The 18,965-nt window shown below is 40.2% G+C and overlaps 1 long non-coding RNA gene across 1 annotated transcript in view; it reads left to right on the forward strand.

The window, feature by feature from the left end:
- Positions 1-14,954: 14,954 nt before the first annotated feature.
- Positions 14,955-18,965, forward strand: part of LOC134298974 (uncharacterized) — a 36,052-nt gene continuing 32,041 nt past the window's right edge. Inside the window, exon 1 of the long non-coding RNA XR_010006122.1 lies at positions 14,955-15,133. This is a non-coding gene — a long non-coding RNA (uncharacterized LOC134298974). The remainder of the gene's footprint in view (positions 15,134-18,965) is intronic.

Here is an 18,965-nt window from a genome sequence, read left to right on the forward strand (position 1 = left end):
CGGGTGTGTTTCGTTTGCTGAATACGTAAGTTACCAAGGACATTGGGCATAGACGGCGGGAGGAACTGTGTGGGCTTTTGTTGTGCAACCTGTGTTTAATCTTATTAGCTTGGACCTCCGTCGTCTTCTTGACGGACATTATTTACCTACTCGGGATTGACGCTGGACTGACTGACTGACTGACTACGACCTTGGACTACCCTTTCTTTGGCTATCGGTGGAATTCGTGGAATCTAAGACGCCTGCACCTGGCTATCGACCTCGGACCGGATTGGGACCCCGCTGACCGCTGCAACCCTGATTGATGTGTTTGGACCCGGAGTTCGCCCGCTGCACGGAGGAGTAACAACTTAGTTACTCAACCACAGCTGTTGAGTAGCAGAGAGGAATCTGCTGCCAGTATTTATGTTTTATTGAATCTTTGTTTACCAGCTTTTGTTTGTTTAAAGTGCCAGGCTGAAGTAAGCATTTTTGGTTTAACCCGGATTAAACTCCTGTTTAATCCGGTTTATCTTTTGAACCGTTTTTGAGTGACTTTTCATACTAAAGGCAAGTGTTTGCCTAGCTCTTTGTTTTTTATGAGCATTTTTGGTTCTGTATCTTTAATAAACTGTGTTGAATCTTATCTGGTGGCGTTCTGTCTGTGACATACATTTATATCCAAAACTTACCTCTTTGCCTCTCTTCCTGTCCAATTTATTCTGTAGCAATTCTGCCAGGCAGGCCATGCCAAGAAACCATGAGGTTATTTCACAGTTTTGTGAATTTGAAGGGACTTGAACCTGGATCTCACAACTCCCAGCCTCACGCTCTGGAAAAAATTGCCTGTCCGAATTAGGGAACACCCACTCAGTCCATGGCAATGTGATAAGGCAATACTTCTCTACATTCTGCTGATCCAATGGGTTTTACTATAGTTCCGGCTAACAATTTATTCAAGTCTTTTATTGATCTCTACATAGCTATGGAGCCCCCAGTGGTGCAGTGGATTAAACCGCTGAGCTGCTGAACTCACTGACCGAAATGCCAATGGTTTGAATCTGGTGTGAGCTCCTGCAGTTAGCCCCAGCTTCTGCCAACCTAGCAGTTTGAAAACATGCAAATGTGAGTAGATAAACAGGTACTGCTCAGGCAGGAAGGTAACGGTGCTCCATGCAGTCATGCCAGCCACATGACCTAGGAGGCGTCTATGGACAACACCATCTCTTTGGCTTAGAAATGGAGATGAGTGCCTACCCCCAGAATCGGACACGACTAGACTTAATGTCAGGAGGAAACCTTTACCTTTACCTAGTTACGGTTATATTTATTGGTGTGTGTGTTCCCTCATGAAATGGTGGAGCAGGGCTATCACAGGTGAAAACCTTTACCTTAGTCAGGGAGGGTTAATGGGGGTGAATGAGTGATTCTGAGAGTCCTAAGGAATTGGATACATATTATTGGGTTGGTGAGATTGGACTAAAAAGAATTGAAAGATAGATTTGTAAGAGGGTAGGTTTTGGGGGAGTCAGAGGGACTCTGACTTTCCTTCTGTTGTTATTCAAGGTTGGGGAAATGTTCTTCTTGCAGAGTTGAGATCTCAACTGTATGTGCATGCATTCCTCTATCTCCTTATCCTCTCCTCTCCTTCCTAATAACACTTCATAATCATTTTCAAAGGGAGCCATGATAGCGCAATGGGTTAAAATCTTGTGCCAGTTGAAATACTAACTTCAAGGTGGGCAGTTTGAATCCGCAAGACGGGGTGAGCTCCCATCTGTCAGCCCTAGCTTCCCATGTGAGGACATGAGAGATGCCCCCCACAGGATGGTAACACATCTGGGCATCCCTTGGGCAATGTCTTTGAAGATGGCTGGGCTGTGGCGCAGCTGGCTAATAGCCAGCAGCAAAAGATCACTGCTGACCGAAAGGCCATAAGTTCGAAACCCGCGGTTGGATTGAGCACCCGACCGTTTAATAGTCTAGCTTACTGTCCACCTAAGCAGTTTGAAAACAGCTACAGCTGTGAGTAGAGAACATTAGGGACTGCTTAATGCAGGGAGGTTAGTTTAATTTACGACACTATAAAATTGCTGGTGAGCAAAGAACAAGGAGGAAATACAGGGTGTTTGAAAAAGAACTCCCAAGTTTTAGTATAAATTAAATGGTGACTAGGGAGTTCTTTTTCAAACACCCTGTACAATAAAAAAGGGCTCGGCGTCATAGTGGATGAAGCGACAGCTCCCCTTGTGGCCAGAATCAAGCATAATCTCCTGAAGCCGGAAGTTGGAAAATGTTGAATGACCTCTACTGTTTGTTTGTGTGTTGTATAATAATGGCATTGAATGTTTGCCATGTATATGAGCATTGTGATCCGCCCTGAGTCCCCTTCAGGGTGAGAAGGGCAGAATATAAATATTTTAAATAAATAAACAAATAAACAAATAAATAAATAAATAAATAAATAATGGGCAATTCTCTCACACTAGAAGCAACTTGCTTCAATTCGCTTCGGACACAATAAAAAAATAATTTTCACAACCTTAAATAGAATTGCATCCCCCCCCCCCCCCGATATCACAACTTACTCTCAGAAAATATATTTGGAGGGTATCAATAGCGCTATCACAAGCAAGCCATTTCCATCACTATTAAACTGTAAAACCTGCAGCCTCAATCTCTGTTTAACTTCATCATTTCTTTTAAAAGATGAAGTTAAACAAAGATTAACTTCAAAATTGCTGCATATGCAGTTGTGGATTAGGAGGCAAAGGCATTTCCTCCCATTTATTGAAACCACCTGCCCATTCATAGTGTAACATTTTAAAACTGGCCACAACGTGTGCCTTAAAATGTCTGTGCCAGCCAATCTCCGCAAAGTACAGTGCTGTTTTTGGAAGTGGAGCATTATCCCAAACATGATTGTCAAGTTTCCAGCCGTGTCTGTTGCGTACGAACTATGGAGTTATTTTTAAAATTATAATCCACAAAAACACTTCAGGGGACCGAGGAATGGGGAAGGGAGCCGTTTCCACTTGGCTGGAGAGAAGAATGTTCACATTTGCGACAGGAAGATTTACAGTAACAATTTCAAAAGGCCTGCTTTCAAACTGAGTGGTTGACAGGGCCCATGATTTAAATATTTAAGCCTTTATTCTAGCCCTTTCTCTTCCCTTCTCTCTAAACCACACTCTAATTTTAGACACATAAATAGACACAGCAGGAGAGATTGCAAACAGTTGCATTAATAGGGGCACTTGGTCAAGATCCGTCACATCCCCAGGTTTAATAGCTTGAAACACCGCTGTGAGAAATGGAAAGGTCTGGATATTACAGTAATCTGCTGATCTTTGCTTTAAACCTTTTAAAAAATGTCCCAAAAGCAACTAATGGCACTTTAGGCTGCCATAGTCCTAGAGCTATTTGGCAAATAAAGGGTGAAGTGACTAAGAGGAAGGAGAACAATGGCAGGTGATACCTTCCATGCCAATAACGACTCTGGGGTTTAGTCTGAATTTTAAAGGAACCTTCCAATGTACTGAACCGTAAACTCCCAAAGGGGTTTGACACCTTGGATAGCTCCCATAAAAATTCAGATTAAAACAGTGGTTCTCAACCTGTGGGTCCCCAGGTGTTTTGGACTACAACTCCCAGAAATCCCAGTCAGTTTACCAGCTGTTAGGATTTCTGGGAGTTGGAGGCCAAACATCTTGGGACCCACAGGTTGAGAACCACTGGATTAAAACCTAGAGTAGATTCATCACCTCACTGACATGGGAGTCACACGGGAGCAGTAGTTCTCTGGATTGCTGACTGCAGAAAACAATAATAACAAAGTTATGGCAAAGGTCTTTTCTTAAAAGAAAGGATGATAAGGAAAACCAACAGCAAATCAATCTATCTGATACAGGTTTCCAAACAGTTGTTTCATGAACTCTAAATAGTGATATCTTGACAGCCAAAAGGTCCTAAGACGTCATGTACTTTGGGAAAAAAACAGAATTTAAAATGAATGCTGATTAGCTAAGGCTATCACAAAGATATATGCAACCCTGAAGTGGAAGCAATCAACACTCGCCTTCAGTTTGGATTTGTGCAGCAATCTGGCTTGCATAAATACATGGGATTGTGGATTTGCATGCTCCTCGGGCCAACTGATCCTTCTTGTGAGAGCTGTCAGGCCAATAGTTTAGTCAAAAAACAGAAAGGAGAAAATAATGCTAAAAAGCCTTGAATATGTTTGTTGAGACTATTTTGGGGACTTGATTAATTTGATTAATGTTAATTAAAATACCATTTCAATTATTATTGTCCATATAGTACAAAAACAAATATAATACTGATAATCCACAGTTAGACTTTCTGGCTTTAAAAAAAAATGCTTGAATGCATTGGATACATGGGAGGACAATGGAAGGAAAGTATACCTGTTGGGACAGGTAAGAGGGAATCACATTTGATTGTTTTTCCATGCAATGTTTTTCTACACTAAATTGCCCTCCCTCGCATCTTCAAAAATGCAGGCATGGATGCTTTTGTCATTTTTGTTTTTCTGTATGGCAGTACTCTGATTTTTCTACATTGAATGGGGAGCCACTTTTGATACACACAATTTTCGGCTGAAGAAATTCACTCTGAAAAATACAGGGTGGGCACCAGAAAGAGTTGCAGGAGCCTCCTTCTTACTTTCCTTCATAGCATGTTACTGCAAATAACATTTAGTCTCCACGTCGTCGGTGGGGGAATGAATCAACTTGGATTTTAGTTTGAATTCTAAAGGACTTATCCAAGGTGCTGACGCCCAGCCTCAAAACAGATGTGAATTCACTAGAATGGAAGCAGCCACCAATGCAGTGTAAGAAATGTAAGATGTTTAAGATATCTTTTTTTTTTTTTGCTCCTGTTTGGAAAATGAGACTCCAGACCTCATCACATGGACGTTCTTGATGCGGGGGACAGTGGGGGAATCTGTTGGGCAGTGGGGCAAATCGTGGGGCAGCCGGACAAATCTATCGCCCACAGCCAGCACTGCCCACATCAGCCGCTTGTCCATCACCTGCTGGGGAGCATACCTTTCCGGCTTGCTCCCACGCTGTCCCAAGCATTTTCAATCTCTGGTGTTCAGAGTTTCCTGTCCTAAAACAGTTCACAAATGCAGCCAGCATAGAGTCCCGGTGGAAGTAGCTGTGCATCATGTGATGGGTTCCGGGAAGCTCCATGCTGGTTGCATCAGAGAACTGTTCTAGGATGGGAAACAAAGGCAATGTGACGAAGTTGTCCAAGCTGTGTTGGCCCTACAATATACAGAACCATAGTGATTTTATTTGTTTTTCTTATGATCTAAATCAGTGGCTCTCAACCTGTGGGTCCCCAGGTGTTTTGGCCTACAACTCCCAGAAATCCCAGCCAGTTTACCAGCTGTCTCTCATTGACTGTCCTTGCCAGTCAGCTGATCAAGTAGTGACTGGTAAGTAGAAAACTGGATGCCGATTTCCTGCTACTATTAGCAGTGAGGAAACAATAATTTACTTTGTGATATAGCTTAAATACTCTCTCCATCCTAGGACCTTACCTGAGATCCTGGAGTGAGGGGGACAAAATTGTTCATGGTTGGGCCAGGTTAAATGCTTTGCCCACTGATTCCACCAGTCCCACTTAGCTCTCACTACCATGCCTCCCTAAATATAACATAGGAGCCCTGGTGGCGAAGTGTGTTAAAGCACTCAGCTGCTGAACTTGCAGACCGAAAGGTCCCAGGTTCAAATCCCGGGAACAGAGTGAGCGCCCGCTGTTGCTCCAGCTTCTGCCAACCTAGCAGTTCGAAAATATGCCAATGTGAATAGATCAATAGGTACCGCTCCGGTGGGAAGGTAACGACGCTCCATGCACTCATGCCGGCCACATGACCTTGGAGGTGTCTACGGACAACGCCGGCTCTTCTGCTTAGAAATGGAGATGAGCACCAACCCCCAGAGTCAGACATGACTGGACTTAATGTCAGGGGAAACCTTTACTGTAGCTTATACAGTCAGTGTAGAATAGAGGTTTAAATGATGGATTAGGACACTGTGAGGCCAAGGTTTGAACCTTCAACTCAACCATGAAAATCCCCTGGGTGACTTTGGGCATGTTTTTCTCTCTCAGCTTCAGAGGAAGGCAATGATAAACTCCTTCTGAACAAAGCTTGCTAAGAACTTTGTCCTGTGATAGGGTCGCCTTAGGTTGCCATACATGAGAAATTATTTGAACACACCAGCCTCAACAGAAAAGGGTTAACTCATTGCCCATCGAAATTAGGCAAGCCCCCACTCTTTTAGCCTTCAGGAAAGATTTAAAAACCTGGCTTTTCCGATGTGCTTTCGGAGAGTAACTATTACACACTTCTTTTGTTACTCCCCCAACATCTATCCTCTAGATTGTTTTTATCTTATGTCCCTGTTCTCCGTGATTGTATTCTTATCCTTTTCTCACCCCAAGTTTTAATTAAGCGTCTCATGCGGCCCGCCCTGTTTTATATATATATAAACATATATATTATATTGCATTGTATATGATTATTTATTGTATTGTTTAATTGTATTATGATATGTTGTTTTATATTTTGCTATATTGTACTGTTCTGGGCATGGCCCCATGTAAGCTGCCCCGAGTCCCCGTTGGGGTGATGGTGGCGGGGTATAAATAAAGTTTTATTATTATTATTATTATTATTATTATTAACTACAATGGATCTAAGAAAATGAAGTTTGTCATTTGCTTTGATAGGCATATGAAAAAAACCATAGTGAATGCTCACAATAATGCGCATAATTATCCCGATTCAAGTAAAACTGAAATTGCTACGCTCCAATTGCATCGTGTCAATTTGTGCTGGGAAGTGACCTCAATTTACATGACATAAGAGATGCTCACAAATCTTTTTTTACACCGAAGTGCTTACATCAATACATCTTTGGATTGTCCCAGAGTCTTTGCCTTCACATAGACGTGGTTGCAGAGGGCCAATGGTGAAACAAAAGAAATCTAGTGCATTTCAGGAAAGGTATATCTTTGCATGGCTAATGCAATCACGACCCAACTGATCTTATTATAACAAAAGGAAGCAAAAGAATATCTCTGCATATGATCAGTCAGGTTTTGATTTATTAGATGCTAGGCTGAGCATATACAAGTCAGGCGTGCGACACAATGTAGGACCCTCCAAATGCAGCTATCAGCAGATGGAGAATTCTCCATAGGAATGCACTGTCACCTCCAGGCATGTTTCTTTTTTGGTCTCATGCGGCAGATTCATCACAGCAGGAGAACAAGGCCTGTCACTGCTGGCTGACATCCTGCTACCCTTACAACTGCTGCACTTCACACGCTGCCTAGTTAAACTGTGGAATCGACTGTCACAACATACAGTTCAGTGACTTTAGCAGGGGAATTTATTCATGGAAGTTGAAGCTACAGTCAGGGTGGCTGCACATCACCTCCGGTATCCACAAGCTGTCATGACAACATTCTATGGAATCCTGGGATTTGCAGTTCGTGGAGGGACATTTAGAAATCTCAGCTGGGTAGCTCCATAAAAAAGCCCCAAGATGCCATAAGATCTTGCCATGAAAATTAAATTGGAACCACAGTGCTATAATTACATAATGTGAGGGTGCTTTGATTGTGCGTTCCTGGATGGCAGAGTGTTGGACTGGATGGTCCTTGTGGTCTCTTCCAACTCAATGGTTCTCTGATTCTATGATCTCAGATATGTCTTTAAATATGTCTGCTTTTATGGTTCTATGGTGCTTTGACCAGCAATGCCTTGCCACTAACATTGTGTGCCTTGTCTGCTTGATATAATAATACCACTGCCACCATTCTGTAAGAAGGTAGATGCCTTCACGTAGAGTTGAAAATATCATTTTCACAAGTTCCTCATGCCTATTTCAGCAGAGAATAACAAAGAGCAATGTATCAGGCATCTAAGCAACGATGTTCAGGATTAAAACTCAGACATTATGATTTGTAATTTAGGAAAGCCCAAGTCAGAGGTCAGGAACACATGGTTCTCCACTTGTTGAACTCCAACTCCCATAATTCCTCAGCGTTAGCTATGCTGAGCTAGGACTGATGGGAAGGCTGATCTCATTTCATACCTGTCACAGATTCCTCACCCCTGAGCTAAATAATAAAATTCAGTTTGACGTGACAGAGATGTAACCAGGTTATACCCAAGATACATCTGTGTGCAAGAGCAGGAATATAGTAGATAGACATAGACCTCTTCATGTTTCCTCGGCTGTCTTTCATCTACTCAATTTATATTGACCTTTCTTTTGACCAAGACATGTTCTCTAAGAATTGCTGACATCCCTTTGCTACACTGTCTAAGCCTTTTTCAATTTTCTATTAAGGAATAAAGACATCTTGGCTTTGTTCCAAGAGAACTGTATTTCCCTACCGCTTTGGTTTACCCAGATGGTTAGAACCTGGATATCTCTTATCTTTCCTAATGCATTTCTCTTTCATTAACTCTTTTATTAACAAGAGAGCAGATTCAGTATGAGTATACTGTATTCCATGATCATTATCTAACCCCCTCCCATGCAAGCTCATTAAGCAATCTCGTGTTTCAAAATGATTAAATCTACAATAAATGCTGCTAATAATTTCCTTTGCTAACAAATCCAAACTTACTAGAAGATGGACATTTTGGAGAAGGTCACCAAGCTGCATTCAGAAAGACTTACTTACAAGACAATCATTGCTTCATTTTCTGAGTTGACATCCACAATAATTTTAAATAGCTGTGCCTGGTCTGCTTTTCCAAAATGCTTTAATTGTTTCTATTGTTTCTGGATTTTACCTTGTTTTAAAAGATGCCAACGTCCTTCTCAAGATCATCTTCAAAAAGAAGTTCGACAGCTATCTGCTGAGGAAGTTTTAGCTGAAGATCCTGCATTGAGCAGCAGGTTAGACTTGATGGCCCATGTAGCTACTTACAGCTCTTTAATTCTATTATTCTAATTGCAACACCTAATTCTATGAGTTTTCTACATATGGTAGTTGTAAATCTTTAATTGAGACGGATCTTTCTGCCAACAAATGGCATTTTTAAAAGGCCGACTAGGCAGTTTGGAACAGTCAATAAGTCAAGTAAACAATACCAGCCAATTAGCCAAAGCTTGTTCAATAACAACCCAGCTTAAATGTCAAAGATATGTCTGACTAAAAAGGTATTTGTGTATCAGTAGACAGGAAACAAGGGAAGAACCAGCTTGGACTCCCTCCATCAGAGGATTTTCCATGGCGTGACCCAAGACATTGTTCATAAGCAACACAGCATTGAAGCATCGGGAGCAAGGGGAACTCAAGCCCCCAGGATTAGAACATCTTCCAAATGATCAGGCAAAATTGGACAACCAAGACTCGTGGATAGTTAAGGCCCCTCAGAAATGATCTGTCACAGATATGCAAAATGATCGTTATTTAATATTGCTTTTCTAGTACTCAGTTTAGTTGGATGATGATGATATTTTTAATGTAAAGTATTTGGTTTTCATGTTTTGCAAGGAAACTATTGTTTTTGTAGTGGGGTTTAATTAACGGCCTGCCTAGGATAGCTGAGCCCTAAAACCTTTAAAAGATTTGAAGGGTTCTTGCATTGATGTTCACTGGGTAGTATTAAAAATGTAGGATAGAAATCCATACCTAACTATTCAGAAATAAGTTTCATTGAATTCAGTAAGAATTACTCCTCAGTTAGTTGCTACAAGTTTACTGCTTTCAGAATTCTTGGTATGATCTACTCTGTAGAGAAAAATACAGGTTGAGCATGCCTTATTTGGAATTCTGAAATCTGAAATAGTCAAAAATCCAAAATTGTCCACATGGGTAGCTGAAATATTAACATATTTGCTTTTGTCTGGTAATCGACACATAAACATATTTAAAATATTGTATATAAAATGGCCTTCAGGCTACGTGTAAAAGGTGTATATTGAACATAAATAAAATTCATGTTTAGACTTGGGTTCCATATTAAAAACAGCTCATGATATACTTGTATGCAAATACAAGTTTCCAAAATTTAATAAATAAATAAATAAATCCCAAATCCATAATATTTTTGGTTCCCACATATTTTGGATAAGAAATACTCAACCTGTTTTATTGTAACATATTATATACCATGATCATTACCTTGAAAAATGGCCAGGATACAAATATGAAACAGCTACCATGTTGTATAACCCCCAATGGCACAGTGGGTTAAACTGCTGAGTTGCTGAATTTATTGACTGAAAGGTCGGTGGTTTGAATCTGGGGAGCAGACTGAGCTCCTGCTGTCAGCTCCAGCTTCTGCCAACCTAGCATTTTGAAAACATGTACATGTGAGTAGATCAATAGGTATACTTCTGGCGGGATGGTAATGGTGCTCCATGTAGTCATGCTGGCCACATGACCTTGGAGATGTTTACAGACCATGCCAGCTCTTTGGCTTAGAAATGGAGATGAGCACCAACCCCCAGAGTCGGACACAACTAGACTTAATGTGAGGGGAAAACCTTTACATGTGATTTTATTTGCTTATTATTTGTTTTTATTGTTGAGTTTTATAATGTTTGTTGTCTGGGCTTGGCCCCATGTAAGCCGCCCTGAGTCCCCTCGGGGAGATGGGGCGGGGTATAAAAATAAAATTTATTTATTTATTTATTTATTTATTATTATTATTATTATTATTATTATTATTATTATTATTATTATTATTATTATTATTATTATTATCCTTTACTACCATGTTGTGTACTGGTGATGAGAATGGTAATATCATAGGCTTACCACTGTAGGTCCAATTTTCAGTATTTATTCTATTTGCATTGCATCCATCTTCCAAATAACTTTTGAAGAAGTTTGGCTGCTCCACTGATAAACTGAGATGTTGCATTTCAGGCTTTACATTTTGGAATAATCAAATATTTATTACCTCAACCAAAGGTGGAGCTGTCTTATCTCTTATCTTTCATATCCAGCCATGGATCGAGGCTGCTGCTGTTGTATGCCAAGGACATATGTTCTGGAAAGAAAATGCAATTACGCACCCTTCATACCATCTGCCCCCTCAATGTCAGTGTCCTCACGATGGGCCTGGTGAACGTGCAGACAGAGGCAGGAGGCAGACATGAAGTCATGCAGAGAAAGACAGAGAGGGAATGACAGCTTGAGGCGTCTTCCTTCCATTTGAAATTCATAAGCCATAATCTAATTAGCACTCAGCTGCTTCACTAGTGTGATGATTAAAATGCGGCTTTTACTTTCTTGGGTGGTTGGAAGTACGGAGCTGAAATCACCAGTAGCTTTCTAACACATGCACTGCCATTGGCTATGTCTGGTGAACAACCACCGTTCTGTCACCGCTCAGGACACACACAAGATATACATGGATATGAAAACACCCCATCAAATTTTTTGTTATGAATTAGCAATAGGGGTCTTTATAGGTTTGACCACCAACCATGTCATTATTACTCTTTCCCACTCCAGAAATGGGCCAAGCTCAGCTAGGCTGACTGATTTCACTTTTCAAAGTTCCTGACAATGCCATGGATATAAAGGCAAGCATATTCTGTTTAACATCTTTATTAATGACTTAGATGAAGAGTTAGAAGGCATGATCATCAAGTTTGCAGAAGACACCAAATTGGGAGGAATAGCCAATACTCCAGAAGACAGGAGCAGAATTCAAAATGATCTTAACAGACTAGAGAGATGGGCCGAAACTAACAAAATGAAGTTCAACAGGGACAAATGCAAGATACTTCACTTCGGCAGAAAAAATGAAATGCAAAGAATCACTGGGTTGTTGTGCATTTTCCGGGCTATATGGCCATGTTCCAGGAGTATTCTCTCCTGACGTTTTGCCCACATCTATGGCAGGCATCCTCAGAAGTTGTGAGGTATATTGGAAAATGAAGCAAGGGAGGTTTATATATCTGTGGAAGGTCCAGGGTGGGAGAAAGAACTCTTGTCGGTTGGAGGCTAGTATGAATGTTTTAATTAATCACCTTGATTAGCATTAATGGCCTTGAAATCATGAAAATGAACAAAATCTGGCTACCAGTATTAAAAAACTCTAAAATCAGAACAGTAAATAAAGAACACAATTCCAAAAACAGAGGAATTACAGACATGAATCAACCAGGGGCAGCTAACACCTCCCAACAAAGAATTGAGGAAACTCTTCAAGTTGTTAATGACAGATGAGAAGCAAAAGTAAACAGTGACAGAAATAGAGACAGAACTGTTAAATGATTTGTGTGTGGGACAAAGAGAACTACTATAGTAAGTAATGCAGAGAAATAGAAGATAATAACAAAAAAGGAAGGACAAAATTTCATAAGAACTGAGAAAGTGAGGGAACATGTAAATCAACGCATTTAACCAGTAAGTGGCCATATCCCCATATTAAGTCAATACTGAACATACTGTAATTCACTGCAATGTCAATCCAGGAGCCAAACGATGGCCACCAGCCATGCCATGCCCGGAGGATGCCACCACAACCAGAACAGTAAGTGTCATCCCATGTCCCTGGACTGTCCAGGTCCAAGGAATACAGATTGGCCATGTAAATAGTTGTGGCTAGTTCTGTCTCTGAATCATCCTAACTGTTTACATGTGTTGGAAGTCATGGTTTGCTTTGGATTCTTGGGGAAAATTGGGAGCAACCTGCGACTTTGGTTAATGCAGTTCAAAACCATGTTGAGGACATGGCTTGCATTAACTCAAATCAGCTCCATGCATCATTTCCTTATAATTTTTGGTTAAAGAAACCTGAATGCCAAAACACATACATTTTATTTCCATCCAGACTTTGCTATGAACAAATTATTATCACTATTATTACTATTTGAAAACAACTGGTTATGTTATATGTATTAAAGGCCAAAGGACTTTAAAGGCTCTATCACATGTTCCCAGAGTACTGGGGGAAGCTGTGTCAGGGATGTGGGGTGTTAAGAGCGTCAATATGTGACCATCTAAGATCTGGGCTTGGAAGCTCTTTGAGTTTATTTATTTATTTACAGAATTTATATTCCGCCCTTCTCACCCCGAAGGGGACTCAGGGCGGATCACATTACACATATAAGGCAAACATTCAATGCCTTAACATAGAACAAAGACAGAGACAAACGCAGGCTCCGAGCTGGCCTCGAACTCATGACTTCTTGGTCAGAGTGATTTGTTGCAGCTGGCTGCAGCTGGCTGCTCACCAGCCTGCGCCACAGCCTGGGCCTGGTCAAGAGAACATTTTTTTAGAGTTTGTTCTTTCTAGTTTTTTCCCCCGTTAGTCCATCAAAAACTAAGCATCACAGAAAAACAGAATCACTTCTGAGTTGGGCTAATTTAAAACTATATCGGCAGTTCAGCAGTACCATCAAAAGCATGCATCTTTAATTTTATTTAAAGCACGGAAAGGAACAGAGGAGCTCTCTAGATATTGTTGTATGGCAACTCCCATCACCCCTCTCCATTGCTCCTGGGAGCTACAGTCCAACAGCATCTGGGCAGGCCCTTCATAATTCTTTCCACTGATGTAGAACAATACTTTGTTAATCAGAAATCAAGAATCTCTTGTGGATTTAACAACACTACTCATGTTAGCATCTCCTATAGCAGGGGTGGGTTGGCAATACACTGGCTCTCTCTTCTGGTGGCAAAATGTGAGGAAATTTAATTCCAAAGTGCATTTGGAATTTTAAGGATAGATTGTTGTTGCTGTTGTTTTTAAATCTGCAGTGCTTGGAGGATATAGAGTGCCCAGTCTCCACGTTGCCCATTCTTGCACCATGGGTCTACTTCATGATTTGTTTTTCTCCACAGCTATCACGAGATCAGATTAATAACAAAAGGGACAACCCATTTAGATGTTTCTCAAAAACACATTTTCAATTAGGCACAGTGCTAAGGCCAATCTACTTTTAACGCTTGCTATAATTTAACTCATTTAAATGAATGAATATATTGTAGACACTGGCAAGGAAATGTACTGCCTGTCCTATTGACTCTGGAGAAAAGAGTGTGGGTTAGTTTTACTGCTAGCGTGTTTAGCAGTGATGTGCTAAAGTAGCACGAAAAATGCCGTATGGGAACTCATACTTTTTTGTAAGCTAATTGTTCCTTTTACTGTGGTTGCAATTTCAAACAAATCAAAGAAAGCTCCCCTAAGACTCATTAAGCAGCTTAGCATCAACACATTAGTGCATTGTGCTAAATATATTTGCTGAAAGTGATGTCAACAGCAGCTAACGTTTATGAAAAGCTTACGCTATATTAAAGGAGTTTAATATTGTGTACTCCATTTAAGAAAATTATATTATACTTAGTGGTAATTAACCATCTGCAAGTGTAAACTAACAAGTCGACACAGCTCAAGTCAACACAGCTCAAGTCTAAAGTGTTAAAATCATTGTTTGATGTTTAAAAATGAAAAATGGTGTTAAGTGGATGGTTGTTAAACACTTGAACTCCCTGTGGATTATGGTTTGCCTCTGCTTAGACCCTTGAAGCGAGAAACACAGGCAAAGGCAATGGTTCTTTTGGAATAACAGCCAAAGCATTAACTTCATGACAAATTCTACTATAGAAGCATATATGTTCAATTTGTAATGTCAAAGCTAGGGCTGTCAGCAGAAGCAAGGGGCAAGGCTCCTATTCCTTTAATAGTTGTGCAGAACCATCAGTAGCTGAAGGTTGTGACAAGCCATTTCCCTTTTCTGTTCAGTCATTAAAGGTACAGAAGAACCTGTTCAAAATTTCAGTGGGTAAGTCATGATACTTACTGGGTACCCCACAGGGTTGTTTGAAGTCAGAGGGAGAAATGACAGGTATGCTGCCTTGAGCTCATTGTAGGAAACATGGGGTACAACTGTGAATAAAATGCATGACCTTCACCTACAAATGCAAATGTCCCGTTTTTATTGCAGGGGTTATCCAACTGCGGTCTCCCAAATGTTTGGGATTTCAGTTTCCAGAATTCCTCACATCAGTTGCAAGTTCAGGGAATTCAAAACATCTGGAAGATTAAAGTTTGAGAACCATCAGCCTACCAGATATTTGGAATACTTCAAATCATTTCTGCATTAAAAAAAGTTGCAGTCTCAAGCAGGTGGTAAGAACAATGGATTTAATTTTACTCCATGGGATTTTATTACTCATCTGGTCCCTAGCGCAGTTAATATTGTCTACTTTGCTTGGATCGGACACTAAACACATTACTGAACTCTATGCCTGGAAGTGTATCATTTTTCAAATGAAGAGCAGCCATTTGGCTCCCGAGTCACACTGCCACACAATGGGGAAGGGAGACGAACCTTCCTTTTACTGTTTTTGCTGCTGACAATCAAATACCTCTCCCACATAGTGCTGCTGTTTGCAGAAAGCACTTTCCAGTAGTTTAGATGAAATGGATTCCCACATCTTGATGTAATACGCTTTCAAGTCATTTCCAACTTATGCCAAACCAAAGAACACCCTATCACAAGAGTTTTCTTTACAATATTTGTTCAGAGGGGATTTTTGTTTTTCTTTGAGGCTGAGAAAGAGTGATTTGCTCAAGGTAACTGAATTTCCATGGTGGATCAGATTCAACTTTGGTCTCTCAGAATTCAAGTCCAACTACTCCATGCTGGCTCTCACTCACAAACCCCTTCTACACAGCTGTACACATTATCTGCTTTGAACTGGACTATATGGAGGTGTAGTGTAAGATAATGAAGTTCAAATCAGATGAGGATTTTCTGCTTTGATAACCTGGGTTATCTGGCAGTGTAGAAGGGGCAAAATCCATTGCTTGTGGTGATATAAAAATAATCAAACAGACTCAATGTATATCAAAAAATCTCAATGTATATCCAAAAAAAGGACTGTCCCAATTGCATATAAGTAGAAATCAGCGGTTCTTCTCTTGAAGTATAAGGACAAGTTTTTCATGTGAGTAAATGTCCTGTTCTTTATTATATGAGTAGACTCCAGTTTCCATATAACTTGACTCAAACCTGCAACCGGTTTCGTCTCACAGGAGTCTTCATCAGGCGGTTGGGTCTACAAATAATACACATCATAAATATATACCTGCAAACCAGCAATTTGTAAAGAAAGTTTACAAAAAGATTACAACAAAGTATGTTCAGGCACTACTTACTTAAATAAACAGAAAAGGTTCAACTTTTAAGGTGAGAAATTCACCATCAGTTTTCTGAGTAGGTGGATCCTAAGGGGACATAGATAGTGGCTAAAGATAGTGTTACATTATAACATGAATAATAGAACATATATAGAATACAAATTCTGTGAACCCAAAAAAACAACTATAATACTCACAGCTTGTCTTTATTGCCTCATATACTCTGCAAGGAGTTTTATTCTGTGGCGAGTATAGGGTGGAAATGGCTCATACCATTACTTATACAGTTAATCCATTGATCAGGTGATGATGATATCTTTATTGGTTCAAAATACATGGAGGTAAAACCTACATGGGGAACCCATTGTCCTTTTAGTGTAGAAGGGGCCGCAGATCCATCCATGTTTTACAAGTTGAACTGGGACAATCTGTATGCAGGGTGTGTGCTCTACCACTGAATTATGACATTGCCACTAATAATATTTAAACATCTATAAAAAGGAAATATATCATCTAAGCCCTCCTCCACACAGCTGTATAAAATCAACATTTTCTGCTTTGAACTGGAATATATGGCAGTGTGGACTCAGATAACCCAGTTCAAAGCAGATATTGTGGGATGTCCTGCCTTGGTATTCTGGGCTATATGGCTGTGTGGAAGGGCCCTGAGTCAGATTGAGTAGATCCTGATTTTTTATTGCATTTACCACCTGTAGTTTCTCACAATTTCCCAAGTCAGTTGAAGTAGAAAGGAGTTCCCCTCCTTTTCAGTTTGATTAAATGTCAACCAGCCAGGGGGAAAATGCCAATTAAATGGATCACAGCTTGATCTGCTGCATGCTACCTTCCCTTCCTGACAGCTTTATTGCTGAATTCTAATGGTAAGAATGGGTTACCCCATTAAGTTCTCCTCCAACCTGACTGAAAAAAGGGAGAAATATAAGACATGTTGCAACTCTAAAAGGTGTCAACAGAATAATCAGATGATGTTTTTATGTGCAGAAGCTTACCTATTAGCCAGTGTGGTACAGTATGAACCCAGTATCTGTACGACTGTTATCTGCTGTTTCATTTATCCACATCAAACAAAATGTTCTCTAGGCATGTTCTTAATCACCCAGTATTACCCTATGGTACTCTTGGGCCAAAGTCCTTAGTTTTAACAGGGTTTGCTATTAGGGTAGTTCAAATCCAATAACATATTCCCCCCATGGATAAGGAGGTTGTACTATACTGTATTTACTCAAATCTAGTGTGCCATATGATCTAATACACACTTCAATTTTCAAAACCCTGAAACCAAAAAAAGGGTATTTGCTGGTGAATGTAATGCGCAGTGGAAAAATGCACTTTTTGTTGTAAAGGTTTTCCCTTGACATTAAGTCATAAATGAATAAAATCCCACATCTGCTTTGAAATGGAACATATGGCAGTACTCAAATAACCCAGTTCAAAGCAGATATTGTGGGATTTTCTGCCTCGATATTCTGAGATATATGGTTGTGTAAAAGGGCCCTCAGGGCCCAACATGCCTTTCACGCTCAGTCGCTTTAAACTAATAACACAGACATATTACTTTTGAAGAGGGGTGAGCAACTTCATAGTGTACAGAATCAATTCTCCCTATCAACCTCCCTTGGGCTACACCAACAGTGTTACTTCTATTTTACTATTAGGCCACGATGAGGTCCATGAGCTACACCTTACCTCAATAGTATGTCGCCTGCATCCCTTGATCTGTTTCCTCAAAACTGTTGGGATCCCACCCTTGTCCTTACTATCTACCTGAGATAACTGCAGGGGGCAGAGGCTTTTGCAGGGCTTCTGAAACAGATGTTGACAGTCTTCTAGTAGACATTGGAGAGGAAGCTGCAATCTCTGTGGAAATTGCATCCATTTGTGAACCAGCAATCGACACTTGATGTGCTGCTCAGGTTCAAAAGGTTATATACTTCTGGTCTAGAGACAAAAAAGGCCCTTCTCTGTTGCCTGCAGGACTCTTAGCAGTGCGGCTTGCAATTCTGCTCGGATCACTGAAAATTGTATAAAGCAATTCTTCTCATCTTTCTGCAATCGAAGCTGCTCATCAAAAAACTGTGTGTGTTTCCAACTATATGTGCAGCTCTTTGTATAAAAAGCATATAGATTACACTTCACAATGCAATATGATTAGTATGCTGGCTGGCATAAAATTCTGTAAGTCTTCAGCATTAAAAATACACACACAAAATGTGCTACATTTTTAAAATGAAAAAGTAATATAATTTAGAATATATGTCTTTCTTATTAATAAATGGATATTGTGTATGTGTGTGCGTGCGCACATATATTTTGGAACACATGCAGCCTTTTGGTGAGCTGGTTTGACTGCTTCAAGATGAGAAGTTCTATTTGAAAAAAGTGCTTTATACAATTTAGTGATCCCACATGCCCATATTGTTCAATGAAGAACTGCAAAGCACTTTTCTGAGATTGCACCTTATATTTTTAAGCCTAAGTGTGGTGATAACTAATGACTGAAATTATTTCATTTAAAGGTGACTAGGGAAAGCACTCCGTTCTCCAGAATAAAACTGCTTTTACTGCCTCTGAGATCTGTAATTCCATTTTCCACAGATCTGTTCAACTTGATACAAACCACATCAGCATAATTGATAGAAATACAGGACAGGAAAAGGACAGCTTCAATTAATTAGTTAATTGAATGCATCCTCTGCCTCCATTTAGATCTAATCTGATTAAAAGGCAGAATATATTTTCCCTCTCAGAAAAACACTCCTGCCAGCTTTCAAAATAAGTTATTTAGAATGTGAGATTG

Source organism: Anolis carolinensis, chromosome 4, assembly GCF_035594765.1.
Source record: "Anolis carolinensis isolate JA03-04 chromosome 4, rAnoCar3.1.pri, whole genome shotgun sequence".
Classification (NCBI taxonomy): Eukaryota; Metazoa; Chordata; class Lepidosauria; order Squamata; family Dactyloidae; genus Anolis; species Anolis carolinensis.